Raw genomic sequence first — 8096 nt, 5'->3', positions numbered from 1 at the left:
ACCAAGCTACCCAAGTATGACACAAGAAATGGGGGTGAAGAAACCCCTCCATGACCCCACACTGCTTCTGGACGTCATCAAATAAAAAAAAAATGTTTTGTCTCTCATACAGCACAGTAAGTAAATGCACACTTTCTCTCTCTGCAGTGTCCACAGGCACCAGGGGAGCTTGCTGTGGTGGAGACATTAAACACATGGAAACAAACCATCCCGTTTGAGGCAGGGCAGACTGACACAACACTGTCTGCAACTGCGCTCTTTGATGAGTGCCCAGATGAAATTTTAAAAAATGCTGCACATTCAGGAGCTTCCCTCAGCATGTGATCACACAGCGTTTCGTGAAATAAAAAGCGAATTCGTAATTCGCACAGAAGCAAAACATGTTGTAAAATTTTAAAACGCCACGTGAGTTAATGATGGAACCAGCTTCTTTTTGGTCAGGGGGGCTGGTACGGAGATACACAGGCAGTTCCCTGTGAGAGACCTCGGGCTGCAATTGGAAGCAAGGCATCCTAATTGTCCCTCAGCCCTCAGCAGGGCTTCTGCTGCTACACGGCGAAAATAAAAGTCCAGAGCTCGGCGCTGCACCGCGGCGAGCAGTAGGGGAGATTACAGCATTGTGAATCCTCACCCTGCTCTGCGAGTGGCTTTCACACCCACAAAATGGGTAAATTACCCAGTCACAGACACCCACCCACAGCACTCTTGCACAATTAACTCCGCCCGACACATGACAAGAGGACCGCATGATTCTTCAGCCGTAACAAACTATCTAAATGCACACCCCTCTCTGTGTTTACCGAAAAACGCCAAAGCTGACTTTTTATTTTCTGCTTTACTCGCACTCCCCTTCAATCACAACAGAGCCCATCTGTGACGGCCTCGTGTTTTAACAGTGAGGGGAACCGCTCTCTTAACTCTGGCATATGTAGGAGTTTGACAGCCAAACTGTTTGGACTTAATTAGACGTGAGTAAAGCTCCAAGACTGAGAAGCACAGTTGTTTGCACAGTCTCCAGCGATGACCCAATTGGCAAAGTCATATTCATTATAAATGCTCCGAATGCGAATACCCCCTGTGGTTCTTCTCATGTGGTTGACAGAGAACACGATGTTGCTTTAATTGCTGTTTTGTTCTGTGCCGAGATGCAGAGGACACACTGAGGCAGGTGGGGAGAGATTTCATAGATCAATGCTCGGTGTAAAAAATGTGCGACACGTTGAACTTGTCCTGCTTGGAGTTAAACTGTGTTCACATGAAGTATTTAGAAACCTTCGGTAAAATAATACACAGTCATGCAGTTTTTTCACTAACAAAGTAGTGTAAGGGATGATAATTTCAAGGTCACTTTCAAGTGGGGAAAAGCAGCTAGCCTCGACCAAAAGAGCCGAAATACTTACATTAACTTTGAAGTTGTTGTCATCCTACTGTTTGTTGTGTGTTTGCTCACTTGCACGCCTTCCTTCAGGAGTTTGTTCAGAGCTCCAGGATGAATTCACCTGACCTGGGCCAAATGAATGCTGACTGCTGGCTTATAAGCTGCCTTCAAATGTAACTTGTGAGCTTGTGGTTGCGACGTGGGGAGTTGTGTACACCGTGTGCTTTGCATGTATGTGATTGAGTCATGAGAGCACGATGCTATGAAATGGTTTAGTTCAGTGTAGCATGCTAAGCAGCAAAAAGCAAAAGGCATGACAGAGAGAAATTAGATTTTTCCTCAGACGTGTTAAAATATTCTCTGGAAACACTTCGGGGAAATTACTATATATTAAATTATCATCTAACAAAAGGTGTTTTGCTTTTTCAAAGAGTAAATAGTGAGAATGCGCACACACCCATCCACGGACAAAAGAATTACCTCTGACGCACGGCTGCACCTTTCAACTCTGATTTTGCAGGTAAAGGTAGAACATCCATCGCGCAGCCCACCGTGAAAGGAGGAGGAAGTGTTGGAGGGGAGGGAAAGACGTATACGCAGTGAAGGACAAAGCTTGCTCAGCACTGTAGCTCCAATGACTATAGGTAACCTCATCATGCTTTGAGGGTGATAGTCACACCGTGGCAACTTCTTTGGGGACAAACCTTCCAGAACAACTCACATTACTTGAAATTGACTTTTTATTGCCTCCCTGGAAATTTTTTTTTTATTGCTCCAGCAGATGTTGCAGAGGCTATCATCAAAGAGATTTATGCAAGCTGATTACAGCCAAAGACTCTCCAGAACTGAATAAACATATTCAAGCCGGAAACAGACCCGGGCTCCTTCTGTAGCTGCAGAAGGTCTGGTCGCCTTTGGTCTGTGGATTCACCACAGAGAGAGGTAAAAGGTGGAAAGTCTGACGTGTGGAAAATAAGAAAGTGTTGTGAAACTTGCTCAATCCATAAAAAAATCTTAAAATCAATCATGATACACAGACAGTCAAGTCTTGCTTTTCGTCTCTCCTTTTTCATTTTCTCTCCCGTGTAATAGTCTTATGGCAGCACCACCCTAAATTTGTCATCATGTCATCCCCAGGACTGCATTATGTGGAAAGTTTTCAGTTTCACCCTCTCCTTGAAATGTTACTGAGACACGCTCACGTTGTTCGGAAGATTTTACCTATTACAGCGACTATATACACAAAATAACCAAATGCAACACCGCCAGAAAGAGCTCAGGTCCAATAACGTCAATGGTGACGTCAACAAACCAACTTCCCGGCGTTGTAGTCAAATTAATTTCTTAATTTCTCAGACAGCAGGTTTCTTGCTGTGTTTACTCACCCCGAGCAAGCTCCGCCAATTAAAATGTCAGAAAATTAAATGTATGCCCAAAATACCTACACCATAACTCCAGAATAACATCGTAAACTCCCTTTTCTTTATTTATAGAGACTATTGGGAGCAGCACAAAGTCTGGAAACAGGAACTACCCTATTAGCTTGATTCACTTCAGGGCCAAAAAAGTCACACATTGACAATAGCTAATAAAATAAGAAAAGTAGTGGGACCAAGACCAGCAGCAGACAATGTTATGGGCTTGTACCGCACTGAAAGTAATGAATGAAGAAGTCAACAGGTTGTTTGTCTTTGCCTAAACACAATATTAGAAACTTCCGACTCGATGCCTCCAAATAATCTCCCAACGTCCCCCCCCCCCTCTGAGCAGACCAGTGACCTGACCTGTCTATCAGTATTCAGCCATCGGAAACATTCAGTCTGAAGTGACACCAATTCATTACAGACAGGCGTCACCGCGGGGACCACCAAGACCTCCTCTGTTGTCTCCTGGGTCCTGGGCTGTCCACATAGAAACAGCAGCAGTGAGCCCAAACAGTAATTAACAAATAACCAACCAATACATTAAGTTCGGGGGAACTCTTAAATCTAACTGGAATAGGAAACACCTTACACATCTATCTCGTTCCGTGTTAACATTACTGTTACTTGCAGCAAGTACTGAAATCTTCTTCTACAATCGTGGGATCATCAGTGTAGTAAAAAGGGACAAAAATACATTTGCATAAGGTGATGTTTTTAATTTCACTGAACAAAGCAGATGTTCATTATCATTAATTTCAGCACAAGCTCTGACCAACTCAATGTCTCCTATTTGTGAGCAAATATCTTGTGTCTGTCCCTGACACAACAGCGTCCTCCTCCAGTCCGAAAGGTGCTCAGCTGCATTTACGATGGGCTTTCACCGAGTGCTGAAGAGATTTATGTAAACAGCTCAATTGTTTGTCCCACAGCACAATTAAAATCATTGATTTTCCTGAGGGCCGCTAAAAGGGATTTCTGTCCCCATTGACTGTTTGTCCGTTCCAATTTGTTGATTATTTCAATTGATTTGAAGCTTTGGTGTAATGACACCTCAGCAAGATAAGTGCGGTTTGTGCATTAGGCTCATCAAATATTCACACAAGGAACTTAATTGGGGTTTTTGTAGGGAAACCCACAGTTTTATTCAAGGTCATTTTGGTCGCCCTTTAATTGCATCATATCCTCTTTACTTTACCCGTGGGTTTGTCCATCTCTGCTATAACTTCTAGGGCAAACGATATATGATGAGGGAAAAACACACTGTTTGTATTGGTCACTCGTAATGGATCGCGATCATTCTTTGCCATTTGCTGCATAACGTGAATAAAACCTCAGCGGGGAAAACGATTTGCGCCTAACAGGCCAATTCCTGCTTCTGCGTCGTGGGTACGCACGTAGCCTACGAACGGGACTGAGCACTTCATAGTTGTGCGTAGGTGCGTGTGATTCACGCTGCAGTTACACCGCCGAAACACTAGTGGCAGTAGAGTTTCTATGCTAGGGTTGAGTGTCTTCCTGTTTCTGGTCCTCTTACTTCCAAATTATCTGGGGTCTCTGTTTACTTCAGAACAATGGTTGGAGTTGGAGCTGATAGATGTTGAAGAGCAATTACTTTTTTGCTAAAGAACTGCAACGATGAAAAGAAAGACGTCGTCCATGTTCATTCCTTCAGCTCAATTAAAAAATGGCGGCGAGTGTGTCGGTCCAAGTCAGTTTCGGTTGAGCGACCCCTAGTGGCTGAAATTGGCTGAAACAGTGGTTTGTCCTAATAAGGTAACTATTTCACAATTGAATTATATGAATGCATGTAAGGGCCAAATAGACGACTGAAAACATCTGTAAAGAATATATGAAACTGCTTAAAATGTAAACTGCATATGTCTTGTGTGATTGTGTCCCTAACAGCGGGAGCGAATGAGCTGCTCATTTTGGCATATTTTACACAGTAAAGTCTATTTTTCAGTGCGTATTTGAATCCAACAGCATGTGTGTTTATGAATGTACAAAAACACATGCATATGCTGTTTCCACACACACACACACACACTCACTCACTCACTCACACAAACAGTAGTTGGATCTGAGTTGGTGCGGGTCTGTGAAGCGCCTTCTGCTCCCTGTGGTCCGCTGCTGGCTAAGCCTCTGTTAATTTCACTAACCACCTTGGCCATCTTCTCTCCAGTCATCATTAATCATCTCTCCTCTCCTCTCTTCCCTTCCCCCACATCATCTCGTTTATTTTCCTCTCCTCCAGTATTTTTTCTCCCCTCCTCTGCTGCCTGGTGCTCCACTATGTGTGTGTGTGTAAGAGCTGCAGTGATGAGATAACACCAGCAGGCCTAATGGCAAGAATGCAAGAAGCTAGTACATAAAAAATATACAGATAATGTTGTGCCTCACTGTTGTGGAACACTGTTGACTAGAAAGTGCTATAAACCATCTATAGCAAGAATATAAATCTTGTTTTTTTATCATTTTTATCGTGTAGGCTGTTAAAAATGTGCTACAGACTGAATGTTGAGCGGAACACATACAGTCGCCACAAGTTTCCACCCTTTTTATTATTCACCAACATACAGTACATTTAACGGTCTTCAGCTGTGGAGGTCAGCCTCTGCATGAAAACCTTACACTAGATATTATGAGCAATTCACCGTCTACTGTTTATGACATTATACTGATGAGATGAATCATCCTTAATACATTCACAGCCATTATTCACACTGAACAAACGCCGCGCTACAGTACAGGGAAATGGAAAAAGCCCATTCAAAAGAGAGGTCGCAGAGAAACGATTTTAACAGGATCTCTGGAAGTGTTGGTGGTATGAGATTAGGGCAATATGGCACGAGCCCACCACTCAGATTAATTATTGATCTGCCATATTGCAGCATTTGGGCAGGACTGGGAATCCATATGCTATGTGTCCTTTTGTTTTTTAGTTGAAAATAACTGCATTTTAAGAAGTTTTGGGCTCAGTGGAGACATTTGCAAACATCACAAACTACAAAATTAACCAGATAATACAACTGTGTCCAGAAAGTGGATAATGTTTGTGGTGTTATCACCTCCTTCAAAGAGATTATGTTTTCATGTTTCATCCTCTTCTTCCATTAGAAACATTAGCTGCCACCCTGTGCCCCAGAAAACCAAATTTGCTGGCCGATGGCCTGAAGTAGGTTTTGGACATTTTCAAATTATAAAGCTTCTACTGCAGCAGTTTTCTGGAGAAAAGCTCTGGTTGGAAAATCAAGTTGTGTTACATTAGTAAAAAATTACAAAATGTAGTGTGCATGTTAGAAATTAACCACACTCTATTATGACTGGTGGGATTTTATCTTCTTTTATGCGACTTTTATTCTTCAAAAACCAATATCTCCTATTTAATCGGGGCGTATTTACCCAAGGTGGACAAACACTGTGACATTTTCCAAAGCGACATCAGAGACTGCGGTTCAACTGAATGAAATGCACCGTGGGCAAACATGGAGGTAGCGGACAACGTGGAGGCACAGCGGGGATGTTTCAGGTTGAGAGGCTCTTCACAGCCAGGCTCTGTCTTCAAACATCGGGGGCACTTTAAAGGGTCATCGCTGCCCACAACACAGAGCCCACCTGACATTTCAACAGAAATCACCTCCCTCCCTGTCCCTGGAGCTAGCAGTGGATCTTTGAGCATGAAACAAGGAGGAATAGAATCTTTACACCTTCAAAAAGGGATGCGAACGTAAGGAAAATATATTATTAATGTAATGACCTCAAGATTTTGTTTTGATTTTGTAATTTCCCAGTTCCTGAGGTTTTTTAGACATTGAGGTTTAGAGTCTTGACCGAGGGTACTTAAGACTGGAGGAGCTTGACCTTCTGATTGGTGGACAAATCGCTCAATCCCCTGTGCCACAGAAAACAGCCCCTAAAGTTCTTAAGGGTTTTCATTATTTATAGACTTCAGTTGAGCCTCTCAATAGGGACCACTGGAATTCAAACCCAGGATTTCCTGTTTACTAGACAGCCGCTTTAACCAGCTAAGCCACAGCACCACATACATGTGAAGGTATAGCATCTGAACTACAGTCTGATGCGTCTTTTTAAATATTTATATCATAAAGCACAAAAAAAACTCAAGTGTCAGGAGTTTGTGCGAGATGTACATACAGCTTGAAAATGCACATTAAAAGCTACAATTTAGAGTTAACCTACAGTTAGCAGATTGTAAAAGTATGTTAATTGGTTTATACGTGATGAAGTCACCAACTTGTCTAACCCACCAAAAACCGACTCTCTGAGTTGTTTCGAATTGAAGTGGCGTTCACGTGAATTTTGCCAGTCAGGAATTCATATTTTCCTAATATTCTAACACCATGTAAATGCACTATAAGAAAAAGAACACTTTTTACTTATAGCTAATTAAATTTGGCTCCTGAATTTACTACTATATCCAACAGTCAGTGTAAATGCTAATGATTCAATGCATCTCCAACTGAATTTGTTATAATTATTTAATCATCAAATGCTTAATTTAAAATAAATCAATCTAGTGGAAGGATTTTAAATATGCTCTTTTGGGCTACAACATGACACTAAATCATTAATCGTGTTTCTGCAAAGGAAGTGTGAAGGTTTCTAAGTCAACTGCTTCACATCTAGTCTGAACAGATAATGTTAATCAATATGTAAATAGGACACAGGTCATGTAACGGCTGGCACTATGTTTTTTTTTCCCCCGAGCTCTCTCAACGTGCTGCTTCCACTAAACTGCTTGTGTGGACATTGTGTAAGGTCAAAGATTCCTTTGCTCTCATGCATCCTCACCAGATGGCGAAGATGCAAATGACGGGGAAACTCGGCCTAGAAAAACATACTTAAATGCTGAAACATTAATATTCCTAAATTCTATGCTTCACTATTACAAGTGGAGAATGATCAGAATGAGGAATGATTGATGGGCTCTAGATTCTGGAACAGTAACATCTCAGCTTCCCTCTGCTGGGTACACTGGTCGTGAACGGGTATTTTCCAAACATAACCTGTAACCCGACACTATAGATATACATAATAATCTAGTTAGCCTGGTTTACAGCTTACATTACAGCAGCCAAACTCCCATTTAAATCAATTTCTCCCAACTTAAAACTCTTTATATGAAGACTATTAATCCTCTTTAAGCTCCATGCAAACTGTTACAGGTCACGTTGAAGTCCAAAGCTTGACAGACTGGACGCACCTAGTTACTGTTGGTGAAGTATTGGACGTTCGCTGTAGACAAAGATATTTCTAATGAATGCAAATAAAAT

The sequence above is a fragment of the Hippoglossus stenolepis genome, chromosome 19, assembly GCF_022539355.2.
Source record: "Hippoglossus stenolepis isolate QCI-W04-F060 chromosome 19, HSTE1.2, whole genome shotgun sequence".
Lineage (NCBI taxonomy): Eukaryota > Metazoa > Chordata > Actinopteri > Pleuronectiformes > Pleuronectidae > Hippoglossus > Hippoglossus stenolepis.
This window is presented reverse-complemented; position numbering follows the sequence as displayed.